We start from the raw sequence: 27,349 nt of genomic DNA on the forward strand, positions 1-27,349 counted from the left end.
CAGCATTATTGTAATCACCAGGTCAGTATTTATTGTACTCTCCAGGTCTGTATTTATTGTACTCTCCATGTCAGTATTTATTGTACTCTCCAACTCACTATTAATTGTACTCTCCTGGATAGTATTTATTTTACTCTCCAGTTCAATACTTATTGTACTCTCCAGGTCAGTATTTATTGTAATCTCCAGGTCAGTATTCATTGTACTCTCCAGGTCTGTATTTATTGTACTCTCCATGTCAGTATTTATTGTACTCTCCAACCCACTATTAATTGTACTCTCCTGGTCAGTATTTATTGTAATCTCCAGGTCATTATTTATTACCTTCTCCAAGTCTGTTTTAATTGCACTCTCCAGGTCAGTATTTATTACCCTCTCCAGGTCAGCATTTATTGTAATCTCCAGGTCAGTATTTATTGTAGGCTCCAGGTCTGTATTTATTGTACTCTCCATGTCAGTATTTATTACTCTCTCCAGGTCAGTATTTATTGTACTCTCTAGGTCAGTATTTATTATCCTCTCCAGGTCAGTATTTATTACCCGCTGCAGGTCTGTATTTATGGTACTCCACAGGTCTGTATTTATTGTTCTCTCCAGGTCAGTATTTATTGCAGTCTCCAGGGCAGTATTTATTGTACTCTACAGGTAAATATTTATTGTACTCTCCAGGTCAGTACTTATTGTACTCTCCAGGGCAGTATTTATTGTACTCTCCAGGTCATTATTTATTGTTCTCTCCAGGTCAGTATTTATTGTACTCTTCAGGTCAGTATTTATTACCCTCTCCAGGTCATTACTTATTGTACTCTATAGGTAAATATTTATTGTACTCTCCAGGTCAGTATTTATTGTACTCTCCAGGTCAGTATTTATTGTACTCTCCAGGTCAGTATTTATTACCCTCTCCAGGTCATTATTTATTCTACTCATCAGGTCAGTATTTATTGTACTCTCCAGGTCTGTATTTATTGTACTCTCCATGTCAGTATTTATTGTACTCTCCAACTCACTATTAATTGTACTCTCCTGGTCAGTATTTATTTTACTCTCCAGTTCAATACTTATTGTACTCTCCAGGTCAGTATTTATTGTTCTCTCCAGGTCAGTCCTTATTGTACTCTCCAGGTCAATATTTATTACCCTCTCCAGGTCAGCATTTATTGTAATATCCAGGATGGTATTTATTGTACTCTCCAGGTCTGTATTTATTGTACTCTCCATGTCAGTATTTATTAGTCTCTCCAGGTCAGTATTTATTGAACTCTCTGGGTCAGTATTTATTGTCCTCTCCAGGTCAGTATTTATTACCCGCTGCAGGTCTGTATTTATGGTAATCCACAGGTCTGTATTTATTGTTCTCTCCAGGTCAGTGTTTATTGTACTCTCCAGGTCACTATTTATTGTACTCTCCATGTCAGTATTTATTGTACTCTCCAGGTCAGTATTTACTGCAGTCTCCAGGGCAGTATTTATTGTACTCTACAGGTAAATATTTATTGTACTCTCCATGTCATTATTTATTGTTCTCTCCAGGTCAGTATTTATTGTACTCTCCAGGTCATTATGTATTCTACTCTCCAGGGCAGTATTTATTGTACTCTCCAGGTCATTATTTATTGTACTCTCCAGGTCAGTATTTATTGCACTCTCCAGGTCAGTATTTATTACCCTCTCCAGGTCAGTATTTATTATACTCTCCAGGTCAGTATTTATTGTACTCTGCAGGTCAGTATTTATTGTAATCTCCAGGTCAGTATTTATTACCCTCTCCAGGTTAGTATTCATTGTTCTCTCCAGGTCAGTATTTATTGCACTCTCCAGGTCATTATTTATTGTTCTCTCCAGGTCAGTATTTATTGCCCTCTCCCGGTGTGTATTTATTATACTCCCAGGTCAGTATTTATTGAAATCTCAAGGTCAGTGTTTATTACACTCTCCAGGTCAGTATTTATTGTGCTCTCCAGATCAGTATTTATTGTTAACTGTAGGTCAGTATTTATTACCCTCTCTCGGTCAGTATTCATTGTACTCTCCAGTTCAATACTTATTGTTCTCTCCAGGTCAGTATTTATTGTAATCTCCAGGTCAGTATTTATTACCCTCTCCAGGTTAGTATTCATTGTTCTCTCCAGGTCAGTATTTATTGCACTCTCCAGGTCATTATTTATTGTTCTCTCCAGGTCAGTATTTATTGCCCTCTCCCGATGTGTATTTATTATACTCCCAGGTCAGTATTTATTGAAATCTCAAGGTCAGTGTTTATTACCCTCTCCAGGTCTGTATTTATTGTACTTTCCAGATTAGTATTTGTTGTACTCTCCAGGTCAGCATTTATTACCCTCTCCAGGTCAGCATTATTGTAATCTCCAGGTCAGTATTTATTGTACTATCCAGGTCTGTAATTATTGTACTCTCCATGTCAGTATTTATTGTACTCTCCAACTCACTATTAATTGTACTCTCCTGGTCAGTATTTATTGTACTCTCCAGTTCAATAATTATTGTACTCTCCAGGTCAGTATTTATTGTAATCTCCAGGTCAGTATTTATTACCCTCTCCAAGTCTGTTTTAATTGTACTCTCCACGTCAGTATTTATTACCCTCTCCAGGTTAGTATTTATTGTACTCTCCAGGTCAGTATTTATTGTGCTCTCCAGATCAGTATTTATTGTTCTCTCCAGGTCAGTATTTATTGTACTCTCCAGGTCATTATTTATTCTACTCTCCAGGGCAGTATTTATTGTACTCTCCATGTCATTATTTATTGTACTCTCCAGGTCAGTATTTATTGCACTCTCCAGGTCAGTATTTATTGTATTCTTCAGGTCAGTATTTCATGTACTCTCCAGGTCAGTATTTATTGCCCTATCCTGGTCAGTATTTATTGTACTCTCCAGGTCAGTATTTATTGTAATCTCCATGTTAGTATTTATTGCCCTCTCCCGGTGTGAATTTATTGTACTCCCAGGTCAGTATTTATTGTACTCTCTGGGTCAGTATTTATTGTACTTTCCAGTTCAATACTTATTGTACTCTCCAGGTCAGTATTTTTTGTAATCTCCAGGTCAGTATTTATTGTACTCTCCAGGTCTGTATTTATTGTACTCTCCATGTCAGTATTTATTGTACTCTCCAACTCACTATTAAATGTACTCTCCTGGTCAGTATTTATTGTAATCTCCAGGTAAGTATTTATTATCCTCTCCAAGTCTGTTTTAATTGTACTCACCAGGTCAGTATTTATTACCCTCTCCAGGTTAGTATTTATTGTACTCTCCAAGTCAGAATTTATTGTACTCTCCAGATCAGTATTTATTGTTCTCTCCAGGTCAGTATTTATTGTACTCTCCAGGTCATTATTTATTCTACTCTCGAGGGCTGTATTTATTGTACTCTCCAGGTCATTATTTATTGTACTCTCCAGGTCAGTATTTATTGCACTCTCCAGGTCAGTATTTATTACCCTCTACAGGTCAGTATTTATTATACTCTCCAGGTCAGTATTTATTATACTCTTCAGGTCAGTATTGAATGTACTCTCCAGGTCAGTATTTATTGCCCTATCCAGGTCAGTATTTATTGTACTCTCCAGGTCAGTATTTATTGTAATCTCCATGTTAGTATTTATTGCCCTCTCCAAGTCTGTTTTAGTTGTACTCTCCAAGTCAGTATTTAATACCCTCTCCAGGTTAGTATTTATTGTTCTCTCCAGGTCAGTATTTATTGTACTCTCCATGTCATTATTTATTGTACTCTCCAGGTCAGTATTTATTGGCCTCATCCCGGTGTGTATTTATTGTTCTCCCAGGTCAGTATTTATTGTAATCTCCAGTTCAGTGTTTATTACCCTCTCCACGTCAGTATTTATTGTACTCTCCAGATCAGTATTTATTGTTCTCTGCAGGTCAGTATTTATTACCCTCTCTCTGTCAGTATTTATTGTACACTCCAGGTCAGTATTTATTACCCTCTCCACGTTAGTATTTATTGTAATCTCCAGGTCAGTATTTAAAGTACTCTCCAGGTCTGTATTTATTGTACTCTCATGTCAGTATTTATTACTCTCTCCAGGTCAGTATGTATTGTACTCTCCAGGTCAGTATTTATTGTACTCTCCAGGTCAGTATTTATTGCAGTCTCCAGGGCAGTATTTATTGTACTCTCCAGGTCAATATTTATTGTACTCTCCAGGTCAGTGTTTATTGTACTCTCTCGGTGAGTATTTATTGAACTCTCCAAGTCAGTATTTGTTGTCCTCTCCAGGTCAGTATTTATTACCCGCTGCAGGTCTGTATTTATGGTACTCCACAGGTCTGTATTTATTGTTCTCTCCAGGTCAGTGTTTATTGTACTCTCCAGGTCACTATTTATTGTACTCTCCATGTCAGTATTTATTGTACTCTCCAGGTCAGTATTTACTGCAGTCTCCAGGGCAGTATTTATTGTACTCTACAGGTAAATATTTATTGTACTCTCCAGGTCAGTATTTATTGTACTCTCCAGGTCATTATGTATTCTACTCTCCAGGGCAGTATTTATTGTACTCTCCAGGTCATTATTTATTGTACTCTCCAGGTCAGTATTTATTGCACTCTCCAGGTCAGTAATTATTACCCTCTCCAGGTCAGTGTTTATTATACTCTCCAGGTCAGTATTTATTGTACTCTGCAGGTCAGTATTGAATGTACTGTCCAGGTCAGTATTTATTGCCCTATCCAGGTCCGTATTTATTGTAATCTCCAGGTCAGTATTTATTGTAATCTCCATGTTATTATTTATTGCCCTCTCCCGGTGTGTATTTATTGTACTCCCAGGTCAGTCTTTATTGTAATCTCCAGGTCAGTGTTTATTACACTCTCCAGGTCAGTATTTATTGTGCTCTCCAGATCAGTATTTATTGTTCACTGTAGGTCAGTATGTATTACCCTCTCTCGGTCAGTATTCATTGTACTCTCCAGTTCAATACTTATTGTTCTCTCCAGGTCAGTATTTATTGTAATCTCCAGGTCAGTATTTATTACCCTCTCCAAGTCTGTTTTAGTTGTACTCTCCAGGTCAGTATTTATTACCCTCTCCAGGTTAGTATTCATTGTTCTCTCCAGGGCAGTATTTATTGCACTCTCCAGGTCATTATTTATTGTTCTCTCCAGGTCAGTATTTATTGCCCTCTCCCGGTGTGTATTTATTATACTCCCAGGTCAGTGTTTATTGAAATCTCAAGGTCAGTGTTTATTACCCTCTCCAGGTCAGTATTTATTGTACTCTCCAGATTAGTATTTGTTGTACTCTCCAGGTCAGCATTTATTACCCTCTCCAGGTCAGCATTATTGTAATCTCCAGGTCAGTATTTATTGTACTCTCCAGGTCTGTATTTATTGTACTCTCCATGTCAGTATTTATTGTACTCTCCAACTCACTATTAATTGTACTCTCCTGGTCAGTATTTATTGTACTCTCCAGTTCAATAATTATTGTACTCTCCAGGTCAGTATTTATTGTAATCTCCAGGTCAGTATTTATTACCCTCTCCAAGTCTGTTTTAATTGTACTCTCCAGGTCAGTATTTATTACCCTCTCCAGGTTAGTATTTATTGTACTCTCCAGATCAGTATTTATTGTTCTCTCCAGGTCAGTATTTATTGTACTCTCCAGGTCATTATTTATTCTACTCTCCAGGGCAGTATTTATTGTACTCTCCATGTCATTATTTATTGTACTCTCCAGGTCAGTATTTATTGCACTCTCCAGGTCAGTATTTATTGTACTCTTCAGGTCAGTATTTAATGTACTCTCCAGGTCAGTATTTATTGCCCTATCCTGGTCAATATTTATTGTACTCTCCAGGTCAGTGTTTATTGTACTCTCTCGGTGAGTATTTATTGAACTCTCCAAGTCAGTATTTGTTGTCCTCTCCAGGTCAGTATTTATTACCCGCTGCAGGTCTGTATTTATGGTACTCCACAGGTCTGTATTTATTGTTCTCTCCAGGTCAGTGTTTATTGTACTCTCCAGGTCACTATTTATTGTACTCTCCATGTCACTATTTATTGTACTCTCCAGGTCAGTATTTACTGCAGTCTCCAGGGCAGTATTTATTGTACTCTACAGGTAAATATTTATTGTACTCTCCAGGTCAGTACTTATTGTACTCTCCAGGGCAGTATTTATTGTACTCTCCATGTCATTATTTATTGTTCTCTCCAGGTCAGTATTTATTGTACTCTCCAGGTCATTATGTATTCTACTCTCCAGGGCAGTATTTATTGTACTCTCCAGGTCATTATTTATTGTACTCTCCAGGTCAGTATTTATTGCACTCTCCAGGTCAGTATTTATTACCCTCTCCAGGTCAGTATTTATTATACTCTCCAGGTCAGTATTTATTGTACTCTGCAGGTCAGTATTGAATGTACTGTCCAGGTCAGTATTTATTGCCCTATCCAGATCCGTATTTATTGTACTCTCCAGGTCAGTATTTATTGTAATCTCCATGTTATTATTTATTGCCCTCTCCCGGTGTGTATTTATTGTACTCCCAGGTCAGTCTTTATTGTAATCTCCAGGTCAGTGTTTATTACACTCTCCAGGTCAGTATTTATTGTGCTCTCCAGATCAGTATTTATTGTTCACTGTAGGTCAGTATTTATTACCCTCTCTCGGTCAGTATTCATTGTACTCTCCAGTTCAATACTTATTGTTCACTCCAGGTCAGTATTTATTGTAATCTCCAGGTCAGTATTTATTACCCTCTCCAAGTCTGTTTTAGTTGTACTCTCCAGGTCAGTATTTATTACCCTCTCCAGGTTAGTATTCATTGTTCTCTCCAGGTCAGTATTTATTGCACTCTCCAGGTCATTATTTATTGTTCTCTCCAGGTCAGTATTTATTGCCCTCTCCCGGTGTGTATTTATTATACTCCCAGGTCAGTATTTATTGCAATCTCAAGGTCAGTGTTTATTACCCTCTCCAGGTCAGTATTTATTGTACTCTCCAGATTAGTATTTGTTGTACTCTCCAGGTCAGCATTTATTACCCTCTCCCGGTCAGCATTATTGTAATCTCCAGGTCAGTATTTATTGTAATCTCCAGGTCAGTATTTATTACCCTCTCCAAGTCTGTTTTAGTTGTACTCTCCAGGTCAGTATTTATTACCCTCTCCAGGTTAGTATTCATTGTTCTCTCCAGGTCAGTATTTATTGCACTCTCCAGGTCATTATTTATTGTTCTCTCCAGGTCAGTATTTATTGCCCTCTCCCGGTGTGTATTTATTATACTCCCAGGTCAGTATTTATTGAAATCTCAAGGTCAGTGTTTATTACCCTCTCCAGGTCAGTATTTATTGTACTCTCCAGATTAGTATTTGTTGTACTCTCCAGGTCAGCATTTATTACCCTCTCCAGGTCAGCATTATTGTAATCTCCAGGTCAGTATTTATTGTACTCTCCAGGTCTGTAATTATTGTACTCTCCATGTCAGTATTTATTGTACTCTCCAACTCACTATTAATTGTACTCTCCTGGTCAGTATTTATTGTACTCTCCAGTTCAATAATTATTGTACTCTCCAGGTCAGTATTTATTGTAATCTCCAGGTCAGTATTTATTACCCTCTCCAAGTCTGTTTTAATTGTACTCTCCAGGTCAGTATTTGTTACCCTCTCCAGGTTAGTATTTATTGTACTCTCCAGGTCAGTATTTATTGTACTCTCCAGACCAGTATTTATTGTTCTCTCCAGGTCAGTATTTATTGCACTCTCCAGGTCATTATTTATTCTACTCTCCAGGGCAGTATTTATTGTACTCTCCATGTCATTATTTATTGTACTCTCCAGGTCAGTATTTATTGCACTCTCCAGGTCAGTATTTATTGTACTCTTCAGGTCAGTATTTAATGTACTCTCCAGGTCAGTATTTATTGCCCTATCCTGGTCAGTATTTATTGTACTCTCCAGGTCAGTATTTATTGTAATCTCCATGTTAGTATTTATTGCCCTCTCCCGGTGTGAATTTATTGTACTCCCAGGTCAGTATTTATTGTACTCTCTGGGTCAGTATTTATTGTACTTTCCAGTTCAATACTTATTGTACTCTCCAGGTCAGTATTTATTGTAATCTCCAGGTCAGTATTTATTGTACTCTCCTGGTCTGTATTTATTGTACTCTCCATGTCAGTATTTATTGTACTCTCCAACTCACTATTAAATGTACTCTCCTGGTCAGTATTTATTGTAATCTCCAGGTCAGTATTTATTGCCCTCTCCAAGTCTGTTTTAATTGTACTCACCAGGTCAGTAATTATTACCCTCTCCAGATTAGTATTTATTTTACTCTCCAGGTCAGAATTTATTGTACTCTCCAGATCAGTATTTATTGTTCTCTCCAGGTCAGTATTTATTGTACTCTCCAGGTCATTATTTATTCTACTCTCCAGGGCGGTATTTATTGTACTCTCCAGGTCATTATTTATTGTACTCTCCAGGTCAGTATTTATTGCACTCTCCAGGTCAGTATTTATTACCCTCTCCAGGTCAGTATTTATTATGCTCTCCAGGTCAGTATTTATTGTACTCTTCAGGTCAGTATTGAATGTACTCTCCAGGTCAGTATTTATTGCCCTATCCAGGTCAGTATTTATTGTACTCTCCAGGTCAGTATTTATTGTAATCTCCATGTTAGTATTTATTGCCCTCTCCAAGTCTGTTTTAGTTGTACTCTCCAAGTCAGTATTTATTACCCTCTCCAGGTTAGTATTTATTGTTCTCTCCAGGTCAGTATTTATTGTACTCTCCACATCAGTATTTATTGTTCTCTGCAGGTCAGTATTTATTACCCTCTCTCTGTCAGTAATTATTGTACTCTCCATGTCAGTATTTATTGTACTCTCCAACTCACTATTAATTGTACTCTCCTGGTCAGTATTTATTGTACACTCCAGTTCAATAATTATTGTACTCTCCAGGTCAGTATTTATTGTAATCTCCAGGTCAGTATTTATTACCCTCTCCAAGTCTGTGTTAATTGTACTCTCCAGGTCAGTATTTATTACCCTCTCCAGGTTAGTATTTATTGTACTCTCCAGGTCAGTATTTATTGTACTCTCCAGATCAGTATTTATTGTTCTCTCCAGGTCAGTATTTATTGTACTCTCCAGGTCATTATTTATTTTACTCTCCAGGGCAGTATTTATTGTACTCTCCATGTCATTATTTATTGTACTCTCCAGGTCAGTATTTATTGCACTCTCCAGGTCAGTATTTATTGTACTCTTCAGGTCAGTATTTAATGTACTCTCCAGGTCAGTATTTATTGCCCTATCCTGGTCAATATTTATTGTACTCTCCAGGTCAGTGTTTATTGTACTCTCTCGGTGAGTATTTATTGAACTCTCCAAGTCAGTATTTGTTGTCCTCTCCAGGTCAGTATTTATTACCCGCTGCAGGTCTGTATTTATGGTACTCCACAGGTCTGTATTTATTGTTCTCTCCAGGTCAGTATTTATTGTACTCTCCAGGTCAGTATTTATTGTGCTCTCCAGGTCAGTATTTATTACCATTTCCAGGTCAGTATTTATTGTTCTCTCCAGGTCAGTATTTATTGTTCACTGTAGGTCAGTATTTATTACCCTCTCTCGGTCAGTATTCATTGTACTCTCCAGTTCAATACTTATTGTTCACTCCAGGTCAGTATTTATTGTAATCTCCAGGTCAGTATTTATTACCCTCTCCAAGTCTGTTTTAGTTGTACTCTCCAGGTCAGTATTTATTACCCTCTCCAGGTTAGTATTCATTGTTCTCTCCAGGTCAGTATTTATTGCACTCTCCAGGTCATTATTTATTGTTCTCTCCAGGTCAGTATTTATTGCCCTCTCCCGGTGTGTATTTATTATACTCCCAGGTCAGTATTTATTGCAATCTCAAGGTCAGTGTTTATTACCCTCTCCAGGTCAGTATTTATTGTACTCTCCAGATTAGTATTTGTTGTACTCTCCGGGTCAGCATTTATTACCCTCTCCAGGTCAGCATTATTGTAATCTCCAGGTCAGTATTTATTGTAATCTCCAGGTCAGTATTTATTACCCTCTCCAAGTCTGTTTTAGTTGTACTCTCCAGGTCAGTATTTATTACCCTCTCCAGGTTAGTATTCATTGTTCTCTCCAGGTCAGTATTTATTGCACTCTCCAGGTCATTATTTATTGTTCTCTCCAGGTCAGTATTTATTGACCTCTCCCGGTGTGTATTTATTATACTCCCAGGTCAGTATTTATTGAAAATTTCAAGGTCAGTGTTTATTACCCTCTCCAGGTCAGTATTTATTGTACTCTCCAGATTAGTATTTGTTGTACTCTCCAGGTCAGCATTTATTACCCTCTCCAGGTCAGCATTATTGTAATCTCCAGGTCAGTATTTATTGTACTCTCCAGGTCTGTAATTATTGTACTCTCCATGTCAGTATTTATTGTACTCTCCAACTCACTATTAATTGTACTCTCCTGGTCAGTATTTATTGTACTCTCCAGTTCAATAATTATTGTACTCTCCAGGTCAGTATTTATTGTAATCTCCAGGTCAGTATTTATTACCCTCTCCAAGTCTGTTTTAATTGTACTCTCCAGGTCAGTATTTATTACCCTCTCCAGGTTAGTATTTATTGTACTCTCCAGGTCAGTATTTATTGTACTCTCCAGACCAGTATTTATTGTTCTCTCCAGGTCAGTATTTATTGCACTCTCCAGGTCATTATTTATTCTACTCTCCAGGGCAGTATTTATTGTACTCTCCATGTCATTATTTATTGTACTCTCCAGGTCAGTATTTATTGCACTCTCCAGGTCAGTATTTATTGTACTCTTCAGGTCAGTATTTAATGTACTCTCCAGGTCAGTATTTATTGCCCTATCCTGGTCAGTATTTATTGTACTCTCCAGGTCAGTATTTATTGTAATCTCCATGTTAGTATTTATTGCCCTCTCCCGGTGTGAATTTATTGTACTCCCAGGTCAGTATTTATTGTACTCTCTGGGTCAGTATTTATTGTACTTTCCAGTTCAATACTTATTGTACTCTCCAGGTCAGTATTTATTGTAATCTCCAGGTCAGTATTTATTGTACTCTCCTGGTCTGTATTTATTGTACTCTCCATGTCAGTATTTATTGTACTCTCCAACTCACTATTAAATGTACTCTCCTGGTCAGTATTTATTGTAATCTCCAGGTCAGTATTTATTGCCCTCTCCAAGTCTGTTTTAATTGTACTCACCAGGTCAGTAATTATTACCCTCTCCAGGTTAGTATTTATTTTACTCTCCAGGTCAGAATTTATTGTACTCTCCAGATCAGTATTTATTGTTCTCTCCAGGTCAGTATTTATTGTACTCTCCAGGTCATTATTTATTCTACTCTCCAGGGCGGTATTTATTGTACTCTCCAGGTCATTATTTATTGTACTCTCCAGGTCAGTATTTATTGCACTCTCCAGGTCAGTATTTATTACCCTCTCCAGGTCAGTATTTATTATGCTCTCCAGGTCAGTATTTATTGTACTCTTCAGGTCAGTATTGAATGTACTCTCCAGGTCAGTATTTATTGCCCTATCCAGGTCAGTATTTATTGTACTCTCCAGGTCAGTATTTATTGTAATCTCCATGTTAGTATTTATTGCCCTCTCCAAGTCTGTTTTAGTTGTACTCTCCAAGTCAGTATTTATTACCCTCTCCAGGTTAGTATTTATTGTTCTCTCCAGGTCAGTATTTATTGTACTCTCCACATCAGTATTTATTGTTCTCTGCAGGTCAGTATTTATTACCCTCTCTCTGTCAGTAATTATTGTACTCTCCATGTCAGTATTTATTGTACTCTCCAACTCACTATTAATTGTACTCTCCTGGTCAGTATTTATTGTACACTCCAGTTCAATAATTATTGTACTCTCCAGGTCAGTATTTATTGTAATCTCCAGGTCAGTATTTATTACCCTCTCCAAGTCTGTGTTAATTGTACTCTCCAGGTCAGTATTTATTACCCTCTCCAGGTTAGTATTTATTGTACTCTCCAGGTCAGTATTTATTGTACTCTCCAGATCAGTATTTATTGTTCTCTCCAGGTCAGTATTTATTGTACTCTCCAGGTCATTATTTATTTTACTCTCCAGGGCAGTATTTATTGTACTCTCCATGTCATTATTTATTGTACTCTCCAGGTCAGTATTTATTGCACTCTCCAGGTCAGTATTTATTGTACTCTTCAGGTCAGTATTTAATGTACTCTCCAGGTCAGTATTTATTGCCCTATCCTGGTCAATATTTATTGTACTCTCCAGGTCAGTGTTTATTGTACTCTCTCGGTGAGTATTTATTGAACTCTCCAAGTCAGTATTTGTTGTCCTCTCCAGGTCAGTATTTATTACCCGCTGCAGGTCTGTATTTATGGTACTCCACAGGTCTGTATTTATTGTTCTCTCCAGGTCAGTATTTATTGTACTCTCCAGGTCAGTATTTATTGTGCTCTCCAGGTCAGTATTTATTACCATTTCCAGGTCAGTATTTATTGTTCTCTCCAGGTCAGTATTTATTGTACTCTCCATGTCTATATTTATTGTACTCTCCAGGTCAGTATTTATTGGCCTCATCCCGGTGTGTATTTATTGTATTCCCAGGTCAGTATTTATTGTAATCTCCAGTTCAGTGTTTATTACCCTCTCCAGGTCAGTATTTATTGTACTCTCCAGATCAGTATTTATTGTTCTCTGCAGGTCAGTATTTATTACCCTCTCTCTGTCAGTATTTATTGTACACTCCAGGTCAGTATTTATTACCCTCTCCACGTTAGTATTTATTGTAATCTCCAGGTCAGTATTTAAAGTACTCTCCAGGTCTGTATTTATTGTACTCTCCATGTCAGTATTTATTACTCTCTCCAGGTCAGTATGTATTGTACTCTCCAGGTCAGTATTTATTGTACTCTCCAGGTCAGTATTTATTGCAGTCTCCAGGGCAGTATTTATTGTACTCTCCAGGTCAATATTTATTGTACTCTCCAGGTCAGTGTTTATTGTACTCTCTCGGTGAGTATTTATTGAACTCTCCAAGTCAGTATTTGTTGTACTCTCCAGGTCAGCATTTATTGTACTCTCCAGGTCAGTATTTATTGTACTCTCCAGGTCAGTATTTATTGCAGTCTCCAGGGCAGTATTTTTTGTACTCTACAGGTAAATATTTATTGTACTCTCCACGTCAGTATTTATTGTGCTCTCCAGGTCAATATTTATTGTTCTCTCCAACTCACTATTAATTGTACTCTCCTGGTCAGTATTTATTGTACTCTCCAGGTCAGTATTTATTGTACTCTCCAGGTCTGTATTTATTGTACTCTCCATGTCAGTATTTATTGTACTCTCCAACTCACTATTAATTGTACTCTCCGGGTCAGTATTTATTGTACTCTCCAGTTCAATACTTATTGTACTCTCCAGGTCTGTATTTATTGTGCTCTCCATGTCAGTATTTATTGCTCTCTCCAGTTCAGTATTTATTGTTCTCTCTATGTCATTATTTATTGTCGTCTCCAGGTCAGTATTTATTACCCGCTGCAGGTCTGTATTTGTGGTACTCCACAGGTCAGTATTTATTGTTCTCTCCAGGTCAGTGTTTATTGTACTCTCCAGGTCAGTATTTATTGTACTCTCCAGGACAGTATTTATTGTGCTCTCCAGGTCAGTATTTATTGCAGTCTCCAGGGCATTATTTATTGTAATCTCCTGGTCAGTATTTATTGTACTCTCCATGTCAGTATTTATTACTCTCTCCAGGTCAGTATTTATTGTACTCTCTATGTCAGTATTTATTGTCGTCTCCAGGTCAGTATTTATTACCCGCTGCAGGTCTGTATTTATGGTACTCCACAGGTCAGTATTTATTGTTCTCTCCTGGTCAGTGTTTATTGTACTCTCCAGGTCAGTATTTATTGCAGTCACCAGTGCAGTATTTATTGTACTCTCCAGGTCAATATTTATTGTACTCTCAAGGTCAGTGTTTATTGTACTCTCCATGTCAGTATTTACTGTACTCTCCAACTCACTATTAATTGTACTCTCCTGGTCAGTATTTATTGTACTCTCCGGTTCAATACTTATTGTACTCTCCAGGTCAGTATTTATTGTAATCTCCAGGTCAGTATTTATTACCCTCTCCAAGTCTGTTTTAATTGTACTCTCCAGGTCAGTATTTATTCTACTCTCCAGGGCAGTATTTATTGTACTCACCAGGTCATTATTTATTGTACTCTCCAGGTCAGTATTTATTGCACTCTCCATGTCAGTATTTATTGTACTCTTCAGGTCAGTATTTAATGTACTCTCCAGGTCAGTATTTATTGCCCTATCCAGGTCAGTATTTATTGTACTCTCCAGGTCAGTAATTATTGTAATCTCCATGTTAGTATTTATTGCCCACTCCCGGTGTGTATTTATTGTACTCCCAGGTCATTATTTATTGTAATCTCCAGGTCAGTATTTATTGTACTCTCCAGGGCTGTATTTATTGTACTCTCCATGTCAGTATTTATTGTACTCTCCAGGGCAGTATTTATTCTACTCTCCAGGGCAGTATTTATTGTACTCTCCAGGTCATTATTTATTTTACTCTCCAGGTCATTATTTATTGCACTCTCCAGGTCAGTATTTATTGTACTCTCCAGGTCTGTATTTATTGTACTCTCCAACTCACTATTAATTGTACTCTCCTGGTCATTATATATTGTAGACTCCAGGTCAGTATTTATTACCCTCTCCAGGTTAGTATTTATTGTACTCTCCAGGTCAGTATTTATTGCAGTCTCCAGGGCATTATTTATTGTAATCTCCTGGTCAGTATTTATTGTACTCTCCATGTCAGTATTTATTACTCTCTCCAGGTCAGTATTTATTGTACTCTCTATGTCAGTATTTATTGTCGTCTCCAGGTCAGTATTTATTACCCGCTGCAGGTCTGTATTTATGGTACTCCACAGGTCAGTATTTATTCTTCTCTCCTGGTCAGTGTTTATTGTACTCTCCAGGTCAGTATTTATTGCAGTCACCAGGGCAGTATTTATTTTACTCTCCAGGTCAATATTTATTGTACTCTCAAGGTCAGTGTTTATTGTACTCTCCATGTCAGTATTTATTGTACTCTCCAACTCACTATTAATTGTACTCTCCTGATCAGTATTTATTGTACTCTCCAGTTCAATACTTATTGTACTCTCCAGGTCAGTATTTATTGCACTCTCCAGGTCAGTATTTATTGTACTCTTCAGGTCAGTATTTAATGTACTCTCCAGGTCAGTATTTATTGCCCTATCCAGGTCAGTATTTATTACATAGAAACATAGAAAATAGGTGCAGGAGCAGGCCATTCAGCCCTTCTAGCCTGCACCGCCATTCAATGAGTTCATGGCTGAACATGAAACTTCAGTACCCCCTTCCTGCTTTCTCGCCATAACCCTTGATCCCCCGAGTAGTAAGGACTTCATCTAACTCCCTTTTGAATATATTTAGTGAATTGGCCTCAACTACTTTCTGTGGTAGAGAATTCCACAGGTTCACCACTCTCTGGGTGAAGAAGTTTCTCCTCATCTCGGTACTAAATGGCTTACCCCTTATCCTCAGACTGTGACCCCTGGTTCTGGACTTCCCCAACATTGGGAACATTCTTTCTGCATCTAACCTGTCTAAACCCGTCAGAATTTTAAACGTTTCTATGAGGTCCCCTCTCATTCTTCTGAACTCCAGTGAATACAATCCCAATTGATCCAATCTTTCTTGATAGGTCAGTCCCGCCATCCCGGGAATCAGTCTGGTGAACCTTCGCTGCACTCCCTCAATAGCAAGAATGTCCTTCCTCAAGTTAGGAGACCAAAACTGTACACAATACTCCAGGTGTGGCCTCACCAAGGCCCTGTACAACTGTAGCAACACCTCCCTGCCCCTGTATTCAAATCCCCTCGCTATGAAGGCCAACATGCCATTTGCTTTCTTAACCGCCTGCTGTACCTGCATGCCAACCTTCAATGACTGATGTACCATGACACACAGGTCTCGTTGCACCTTCCCTTTTCCTAATCTGTCACCATTCAGATAATAGTCTGTCTCTCTGTTTTTACCACCAAAGTGGATAACCTCACATTTATCCACATTATACTTCATCTGCCATGCATTTGCCCACTCACCTAACCTATCCAAGTCACTCTGCAGCCTAATAGCATCCTCCTCGCAGCTCACACTGCCACCCAACTTAGTATCATCCGCAAATTTGGAGATACTGCATTTAATCCCCTCGTCTAAATCATTAATGTACAATGTAAACAGCTGGGGCCCCAGCACAGAACCTTGCGGCACTCCACTAGTCACTGCCTGCCATTCTGAAAAGTACCCGTTTACTCCTACTCTTTGCTTCCTGTCTGACAACCAGTTCTCAATCCACGTCAGCACACTACCCCCAATCCCATGTGCTTTAACTTTGCACATTAATCTCTTGTGTGGGACCTTGTCGAAAGCCTTCTGAAAGTCCAAATATACCACATCAACTGGTTCTCCCTTGTCCACTTTACTGGAAACATCCTCAAAAAATTCCAGAAGATTTGTCAAGCATGATTTCCCTTTCACAAATCCATGCTGACTTGGACCTATCATGTCACCATTTTCCAGATGCACTGCTATGACATCCTTAATAATTGATTCCATCACTTTACCCACTACTGAGGTCAGGCTGACCGGTCTATAATTCCCTGTTTTCTCTCTCCCTCCTTTTTTAAAAAGTGGGGTTACATTGGCTACCCTCCACTCCATAGGAACTGATCCAGAGTCAATGGAATGTTGGAAAATGACTGTCAATGCATCCGCTATTTCCAAGACCACCTCCTTAAGTACTCTAGGAAGCAGTCCATCAGGCCCTGGGGATTTATCGGCCTTCAATCCCATCAATTTCCCCAACACAATTTCCCGACTAATAAAGATTTCCCTCAGTTCCTCTTCCTTACTAGACCCTCTGACCCCTTTTATATCCGGAAGGTTGTTTGTATCCTCCTTAGTGAATACCGAACCAAAGTACTTGTTCAATTGATCCGCCATTTCTTTGTTCCCCGTTATGACTTCCCCTGATTCTGACTGCAGGCGACCTACGTTTGTCTTCACCAACCTTTTTCTCTTTACATACCTATAGAAACTTTTGCAATCCGCCTTAATGTTCCCTGCAAGCTTCTTCTCGTACTCCATTTTCCCTGTCCTAATCAAACCCTTTGTCCTCCTCTGCTGAGTTCTAAATTTCTCCCAGTCCCCAGGTTCGCTGCTATTTCTGGCCAATTTGTATGCCACTTCCTTGGCTTTAATACTATCCCTGATTTCCCTAGATAGCCACGGTTGAGCCACCTTCCCCTTTTTATTTTTACGCCAGACAGGAATGTACAATTGTTGTACTTCATCCATGCGGTCTCTAAATGTCTGCCATTGCCCATCCAGGTCAGTAATTATTGTAATCTCCATGTTAGTATTTATTGCCCTCTCCCGGTGTGTATTTATTGTACTCCCAGGTCATTATTTATTGTAATCTCCAGGTCAGTATTTATTGTGCTCTCCAGGTCTGCATTTATTGTACTCTCCATGTCAGTATTTATTGTACTCTCCAGGTCATTATTTATTCTACTCTCCAGGGCAGTATTTATTGTACTCTCCAGGTCATTATTTATTTTACTCTCCAGGTCAGTATTTATTGCACTCTCCAGGTCAGTATTTATTGTACTCTCCAGGTCTGTATTTATTGTACACTCCAACTCACTATTAATTGTACTCTCCTGGTCAGTATATATTGTAGACTCCAGGTCAGTATTTATTACCCTCTCCAGGTTAGTATTTATTGTACTCTCCAGGTCAGTATTTATTGTACTCTCCAGATCAGTATTTATTGTTCTCTCCAGGTCAGTATTTATTGTACTCTCCAGGTCATTATTTATTGTACTCTCCAGGTCAGTATTTATTGCACTCTCCAGGTCAGTATTTATTACCCTCTCCAGGTCAGTATTTATTATACTCTCCAGGTCAGTATTTATTGTACTCTTCAGGTCAGTATTTAATGTACTCTCCAGGTCAGTATTTATTGCCCTATCCAGGTCAGTATTTAATGTGCTCTCCAGGTCAGTATTTATTGTAATCTCCATGTCAGTATTTATTACTCTCTCCAGGTCAGTATGTATTGTACTCTCTAGGTCAGAATTTATTACCCTCTCCAGGTCAGTATTTATTACCCTCTCCAGGTCAGTATTTATTTCCCTCTCCAGGTCAGTGTTTACTTTACTCCCCAGGTCAGTATTTATTGTACTCGCCAGGTCAATATTGATTGTACTCTCCAGGTCAGTATTTATTACCCTCTCCTGTTTAGTATTTATTGCCATCTCAGGTCAGTATTTATTACACTCTCCAGGTCAGTATTTATTGTACTCTCCAGGTCAGTATTTTTTCTGCTCTCCAGGTCTGTATTTATTACCCTCTCCAGGTCAGTATTTATTGTACTCTCCAGGTCTGTATTCATTACTCTCTCCAGGTCAGTATTTATTACCCTCTCCAGGTCAGTATTAATTGTACTCCCCATGTCAGTATTTATTGTACTCTCCAGGCCAATATTTATTGTACTCTCCAGGTCAGTATTTATTGTACTCTCCAGGTCAGTATTTCTTGTACTCTCCAGGTCACTATTTATTGTACTCTCCAGGTCAGTATTTATTGTACTCTCCAGGTCAGTATTTATTGTCCTCCAAGTCAGTATTTTTTCTACTCTCCAGGTCTGTATTTATTACCCTCTCCAGGTCAGTATTTATTGTACTCTCCAGGTCTGTATTTATTACTCTCTCCAGGTCAGTATTTATTACCCTCTCCAGGTCAGTATTAATTGTACTCCCCATGTCAGTATTTATTGTACTCTCCAGGTCAGTTTTTATTGTACTCTCCAGGTCAGTATTTATTGTAATCTCCAGGTCAGTATTTCTTGTACTCTCCAGGTCACTATTTTCTCCAAGTCATGATTTATTACCCTCTCCAGGTCAATATTTATTGTACTCTCCAGGTCTGTATTTATTGTACTCTCCAGGTCAGTACTTATTGTACTCTACAATAAACACTGACCTGTCGAGGGTAATAAATACTGACCTGGAGAGTACAATAAATACTGACCTGGAAAGCATTTATTGTGCTCTCCACGTCAGTATTTATTACTCTCTCCATGTCAGTATGTATTGTACTCTCTAGGTCAGTATTTATTGTCCTCTCCAGGTCAGTATTTATTACCCGCTGCAGGTCTGTATTTATGGTACTCTCCAGGTCAGTATTTCTTGTACTCTCCAGGTCACGATTTATTGTACTCTCCAGGTCAGTATTTATTGCACTCTCCAGGTCAGTATTTATTGTACTCTTCAGGTCAGTATTTAATGTACTCTCCAGGTCAGTATTTATTGCCCTATCCTGGTCAATATTTATTGTACTCTCCAGGTCAGTGTTTATTGTACTCTCTCGGTGAGTATTTATTGAACTCTCCAAGTCAGTATTTGTTGTCCACTCCAGGTCAGTATTTATTACCCGCTGCAGGTCTGTATTTATGGTACTCCACAGGTCTGTATTTATTGTTCTCTCCAGGTCAGTATTTATTGTACTCTCCAGGTCAGTATTTATTGTGCTCTCCAGGTCAGTATTTATTACCATTTCCAGGTCAGTATTTATTGGCCTCATCCCGGTGTGTATTTATTGTACTCCCAGGTCAGTATTTATTGTAATCTCCAGTTCAGTGTTTATTACCCTCTCCAGGTCAGTATTTATTGTACTCTCCAGATCAGTATTTATTGTTCTCTGCAGGTCAGTATTTATTACCCTCTCTCTGTCAGTATTTATTGTACACTCCAGGTCAGTATTTATTACCCTCTCCACGTTAGTATTTATTGTAATCTCCAGGTCAGTATTTAAAGTACTCTCCAGGTCTGTATTTATTGTACTCTCCATGTCAGTATTTATTACTCTCTCCAGGTCAGTATGTATTGTACTCTCCAGGTCAGTATTTATTGTACTCTCCAGGTCAGTATTTATTGCAGTCTCCAGGGCAGTATTTATTGTACTCTCCAGGTCAATATTTATTGTACTCTCCAGGTCAGTGTTTATTGTACTCTCTCGGTGAGTATTTATTGAACTCTCCAAGTCAGTATTTGTTGTACTCTCCAGGTCAGCATTTATTGTACTCTCCAGGTCAGTATTTATTGTACTCTCCAGGTCAGTATTTATTGCAGTCTCCAGGGCAGTATTTTTTGTACTCTACAGGTAAATATTTATTGTACTCTCCACGTCAGTATTTATTGTGCTCTCCAGGTCAATATTTATTGTTCTCTCCAACTCACTATTAATTGTACTCTCCTGGTCAGTATTTATTGTACTCTCCAGGTCAGTATTTATTGTACTCTCCAGGTCTGTATTTATTGTACTCTCCATGTCAGTATTTATTGTACTCTCCAACTCACTATTAATTGTACTCTCCGGGTCAGTATTTATTGTACTCTCCAGTTCAATACTTATTGTACTCTCCAGGTCTGTATTTATTGTGCTCTCCATGTCAGTATTTATTGCTCTCTCCAGTTCAGTATTTATTGTTCTCTCTATGTCATTATTTATTGTCGTCTCCAGGTCAGTATTTATTACCCGCTGCAGGTCTGTATTTGTGGTACTCCACAGGTCAGTATTTATTGTTCTCTCCAGGTCAGTGTTTATTGTACTCTCCAGGTCAGTATTTATTGTACTCTCCAGGACAGTATTTATTGTGCTCTCCAGGTCAGTATTTATTGCAGTCTCCAGGGCATTATTTATTGTAATCTCCTGGTCAGTATTTATTGTACTCTCCATGTCAGTATTTATTACTCTCTCCAGGTCAGTATTTATTGTACTCTCTATGTCAGTATTTATTGTCCTCTCCAGGTCAGTATTTATTACCCGCTGCAGGTCTGTATTTATGGTACTCCACAGGTCAGTATTTATTGTTCTCTCCTGGTCAGTGTTTATTGTACTCTCCATGTCAGTATTTACTGTACTCTCCAACTCACTATTAATTGTACTCTCCTTGTCAGTATTTATTGTACTCTCCAGTTCAATACTTATTGTACTCTCCAGGTCAGTATTTATTGTAATCTCCAGGTCAGTATTTATTACCCTCTCCAAGTCTGTTTTAATTGTACTCTCCAGGTCAGTATTTATTCTACTCTCCAGGGCAGTATTTATTGTACTCACCAGGTCATTATTTATTGTACTCTCCAGGTCAGTATTTATTGCACTCTCCATGTCAGTATTTATTGTACTCTTCAGGTCAGTATTTAATGTACTCTCCAGGTCAGTATTTATTGCCCTATCCAGGTCAGTATTTATTGTACTCTCCAGGTCAGTAATTATTGTAATCTCCATGTTAGTATTTATTGCCCTCTCCCGGTGTGTATTTATTGTACTCCCAGGTCATTATTTATTGTAATCTCCAGGTCAGTATTTATTGTACTCTCCAGGGCTGTATTTATTGTACTCTCCATGTCAGTATTTATTGTACTCTCCAGGTCATTATTTATTCTACTCTCCAGGGCAGTATTTATTGTACTCTCCAGGCCATTATTTATTTTACTCTCCAGGTCATTATTTATTGCACTCTCCAGGTCAGTATTTATTGTACTCTCCAGGTCTGTATTTATTGTACTCTCCAACTCACTATTAATTGTACTCTCCTGGTCATTATATATTGTAGACTCCAGGTCAGTATTTATTACCCTCTCCAGGTTAGTATTTATTGTACTCTCCAGGTCAGTATTTATTGCAGTCTCCAGGGCATTATTTATTGTAATCTCCTGGTCAGTATTTATTGTACTCTCCATGTCAGTATTTATTACTCTCTCCAGGTCAGTATTTATTGTACTCTCTATGTCAGTATTTATTGTCGTCTCCAGGTCAGTATTTATTACCCGCTGCAGGTCTGTATTTATGGTACTCCACAGGTCAGTATTTATTGTTCTCTCCTGGTCAGTGTTTATTGTACTCTCCAGGTCAGTATTTATTGCAGTCACCAGGGCAGTATTTATTTTACTCTCCAGGTCCATATTTATTGTACTCTCAAGGTCAGTGTTTATTGTACTCTCCATGTCAGTATTTATTGTACTCTCCAACTCACTATTAATTGTACTCTCCTGATCAGTATTTATTGTACTCTCCAGTTCAATACTTATTGTACTCTCCAGGTCAGTATTTATTGCACTCTCCAGGTCAGTATTTATTGTACTCTTCAGGTCAGTATTTAATGTACTCTCCAGGTCAGTATTTATTGCCCTATCCAGGTCAGTATTTATTGTACTCTCCAGGTCAGTAATTATTGTAATCTCCATGTTAGTATTTATTGCCCTCTCCCGGTGTGTATTTATTGTACTCCCAGGTCATTATTTATTGTAATCTCCAGGTCAGTATTTATTGTGCTCTCCAGGTCTGTATTTATTTTACTCTCCATGTCAGTATTTATTGTACTCTCCAGGTCATTATTTATTCTACTCTCCAGGGCAGTATTTATTGTACTCTCCAGGTCATTATTTATTTTACTCTCCAGGTCAGTATTTATTGCACTCTCCAGGTCAGTATTTATTGTACTCTCCAGGTCTGTATTTATTGTACACTCCAACACACTATTAATTGTACTCTCCTGGTCAGTATATATTGTAGACTCCAGGTCAGTATTTATTACCCTCTCCAGTTTAGTATTTATTGTACTCTCCAGGTCAGTATTTATTGTACTCTCCAGATCAGTATTTATTGTTCTCTCCAGGTCAGTATTTATTGTACTCTCCAGGTCATTATTTATTGTACTCTCCAGGTCAGTATTTATTGCACTCTCCAGGTCAGTATTTATTACCCTCTCCAGGTCAGTATTTATTATACTCTCCAGGTCAGTATTTATTGTACTCTTCAGGTCAGTATTTAATGTACTCTCCAGGTCAGTATTTATTGCCCTATCCAGGTCAGTATTTAATGTGCTCTCCAGGTCAGTATTTATTGTAATCTCCATGTCAGTATTTATTACTCTCTCCAGGTCAGTATTTATTTCCCTCTCCAGGTCAGTGTTTACTTTACTCCCCAGGTCAGTATTTATTGTACTCGCCAGGTCAATATTGATTGTACTCTCCAGGTCAGTATTTATTACCCTCTCCTGTTTAGTATTTATTGCCATCTCCAGGTCAGTATTTATTACACTCTCCAGGTCAGTATTTATTGTACTCTCCAGTTCAGTATTTTGTCTGCTCTCCAGGTCTGTATTTATTACCCTCTCCAGGTCAGTATTTATTGTACTCTCCAGGTCTGTATTTATTACTCTCTCCAGGTCAGTATTTATTACCCTCTCCAGGTCAGTATTAATTGTACTCCCCATGTCAGTATTTATTGTACTCTCCAGGCCAATATTTATTGTACTCTCCAGGTCAGTATTTATTGTACTCTCCAGGTCAGTATTTCTTGTACTCTCCAGGTCACTATTTATTGTACTCTCCAGGTCAGTATTTATTGTACTCTCCAGGTCAGTATTTATTGTCCTCCAAGTTAGTATTTTTTCTACTCTCCAGGTCTGTATTTATTACCCTCTCCAGGTCAGTATTTATTGTACTCTCCAGGTCTGTATTTATTACTCTCTCCAGGTCAGTATTTATTACCCTCTCCAGGTCAGTATTAATTGTACTCCCCATGTCAGTATTTATTGTACTCTCCAGGTCAGTTTTTATTGTACTCTCCAGGACAGTATTTATTGTAATCTCCAGGTCAGTATTTCTTGTACTCTCCAGGTCACTATTTTCTCCAAGTCATTATTTATTACCCTCTCCAGGTCAATATTTATTGTACTCTCCAGGTCTGTATTTATTGTACTCTCCAGGTCAGTACTTATTGTACTCTACGATAAACACTGACCTGTAGAGGGTAATAAATACTGACCTGGAGAGTACAATAAATACTGACCTGGAAAGCATTTATTGTGCTCTCCACGTCAGTATTTATTACTCTCTCCATGTCAGTATGTATTGTACTCTCTAGGTCAGTATTTATTGTCCTCTCCGGGTCAGTATTTATTACCCGCTGCAGGTCTGTATTTATGGTACTCTCCAGGTCAGTATTTCTTGTACTCTCCAGGTCACGATTTATTGTTCTCTCCAGGTCAGTATTTATTGTATTCTCCAGGTCAGTATTTATTGTCCTCCAAGTCAGTATTTTTTCTACTCTCCAGGTCTGTATTTATTACCCTCTCCAGGTCAGTATTTATTGTACTCTCCAGGTCTGTATTTATTACTCTCTCCAGGTCAGTATTTATTACCCTCTCCAGGTCAGTATTAATTGTACTCCCCATGTCAGTATTTATTGTACTCTCCAGGTCAGTTTTTATTGTAGTCTCCAGGTCACTATTTATTGTACTCTCCAGGTCAGTATTTCTTTTACTCTCCAGGTCACTATTTTCTCCATGTCATTATTTATTACCCTTTCCAGGTCAATATTTATTGTACTCTCCAGGTCTGTATTTATTGTACTCTCCAGGTCAGTACTTATTGTACTCTACAATAAACACTGACCTGTAGAGGGTAATAAATACTGACCTGGAGAGTACAATAAATACTGACCTGGAAAGCATTTATTGTGCTCTCCACGTCAGTATTTATTACTCTCTCCATGTCAGTATGTATTGTACTCTCTAGGTCAGTATTTATTGTCCTCTCCAGGTCAGTATTTATTACCCGCTGCAGGTCTGTATTTATGGTACTCTCCAGGTCAGTATTTATTGCACTATCCAAGTCACTATTAATTGTACTCTCCTGGTCAGTATTTATTGTATTCTCCATGTCAGTATTCATTGTACTCTCTAGGTCAGTATTTATTGTACTCTCCAGATCAGTATTTATTGCACTCTCCAGATCAGTGTTTATTATACTATCCACGTCTGTATTTATTACCCTCTCCAGGTTAGTATTTATTACCCTCTCCAGGTCAGTATTTATTGTACTCTCTAGGTCAGTATTTATTGTACTCTCTGGGTCAGTATTTATTGTACTCTCCAGTTCAATACTTATTGTACTCTCCAGGTCAGTATTTATTGTAATCTCCAGGTCAGTATTTATTACCCTCTCCAAGTCTGTTTTAATTGTACTCTCCAGGTCAGTATTTATTACCCTCTCCAGGTTAGTATTTATTGTACTCTCCAGGTAAGTATTTATTGTAATCTCCATGTTAGTATTTATTGCCCTCTCCCGGTGTTTATTTATTGTACTCCCAGGTCAGTATTTATTGTATTCTCCAGATCAGTATTTATTGTTCTCTGCAGGTCAGTATTTATTGTACACTCCAGGTTATTATTTATTGTACTATCCAGGTCAGTATTTATCGTACTCTCCCGGTCAGTATTTATTGTACTCTCCAGGTCAGTATTTATTTTACTCTCCGGGTTAGTATTTATTGCCCTCTCCAGGTCAGTATTTATTATACTCTCCAGGTCAGTATTTATTACCCTCTCCAGGTCAGTATTTATTGTACTCCCCAAATCAGTATTTATTGTACTCTCCAGGTCAGTATTTATTGTACTCTCCAGGTCAGTTTTTATTGTACTCTCCAGGTCAGTTTTTATTGTACTCTCCATGTCTTTATTTATTGTACTCTCCATGTCACTATTTATTGTACTCTCCAGGTCAGTACTTATTGTACTCTCCAGGTCAGTATTTATTACCCTCTCCAGGTCAGTATTTATTGTGCTCTCCAGGTCTGCATTTATTGTACTCTCCAGGTCAGTATTTACTACCCTCTCCAGGTTAGTATTTATTGTCCTCTCCAGGCCAGTATTTATTGTACTCTCCAGGTCAGTATTTATTGTACTCTCCAGGTCAGTATTTCTTGTACTCTCCAGGTCACTATTTATTGTACTCTCCAGGTCAGTATTTATTACCCTCTCCAGGTCAGTATTTATTGTACTCTCCAGGTCAGTATTTATTGTACTCTCCAAGTCAGTATTTTTTCTACTCTCCAGGTCTGTATTTATTACCCTCTCCAGGTCAGTATTTATTGTACTCTCCAGGTCTGTATTTGTTACTCTCTCCAGGTCAGTATTTATTACCCTCTCCAGGTCAGTATTAATTGTACTCCCCATGTCAGTATTTTTTCTGCTCTCCAGGTCTGTAGTTATTACCCTCTCCAGGTCAGTATTTATTGTACTCTCCAGGTCTGTATTTATTACTCTCTCCAGGTCAGAATTTATTACCCTCTCCAGGTCAGTATTTATTGTACTCCCCATGTCAGTATTTATTGTACTCTCCAGGTCAGTATTTATTGTACTCTCCAGGTCAGTATTTCTTGTACTCGCCAGATCACTATTTATTGTACTCTCCAGGTCAGTATTTACTACCCTCTCCAGGTCATTATTTATTGTACTCTCCAGGTCAGTATTTATTGCGCTCTCCTGGTCAGTATTTATTGTACTCTTCAGGTCAGTATTTAATGTACTCTCCAGTTCAGTATTTATTGCCCTATCCAGGTCAGTATTTATTGTACTCTCCAGGTCAGTATTTATTGTAATCACCATGTTAGTATTTATTGCCCTCTCCCGGAGTGTATTTATTGTACTCCCAGGTCAGTATTTATTGTACTCTCTAGGTCAGTATTTATTGCACTCTCCAGGTCATTATTTATTCGACTCTCCAGGGCTGTATTTATTGTACTCTCCAGGTCATTATTTATTGTACTCTCCAGGTCAGTATTTATTGCACTCTCCAGGTCAGTATTTATTGCACTCTCCAGGTCTGTATTTATTACCCTCTCCAGGTCAGTATTTATTATACTCTCCAGGTCAGTATTTATTGTACTCTTCAGGTCAATATTTATTGTACTCTCCAGGTCAGTATTTATTGTAATCTCCAGGTCAGTATTTATTAACCTCTCCAAGTCTGTTCTAATTGTACTCTCCAGGTCAGTATTTATTACCCTCTCCAGGTTAGTATTTATTGTTCTCTCCATGTCAGTATTTATTGTACTCCCAGGTCAGTATTTATTGTAATCTCCAGGTCAGCATTTATTACCCTCTCCAGGTCAGCATTATTGTAATCTGCAGGTCAGTATTTATTGTACTCTCCAGGTCTGTAATTATTGTACTCTCCATGTCAGTTTTTATTGTACTCTCGAACTCACTATTAATTGTACTCTCCTGGTCAGTATTTATTGTACTCTCCAGTTCAATACTTATTGTACTCTCCAGGTTAGTATTTATTGTACTCTCCAGGTCAGTATTTATTGTACTCTCCAGATCAGTATTTAT

The sequence above is a fragment of the Pristiophorus japonicus genome, unplaced genomic scaffold, assembly GCF_044704955.1.
Source record: "Pristiophorus japonicus isolate sPriJap1 unplaced genomic scaffold, sPriJap1.hap1 HAP1_SCAFFOLD_82, whole genome shotgun sequence".
NCBI classification, from domain to species: Eukaryota; Metazoa; Chordata; class Chondrichthyes; family Pristiophoridae; genus Pristiophorus; species Pristiophorus japonicus.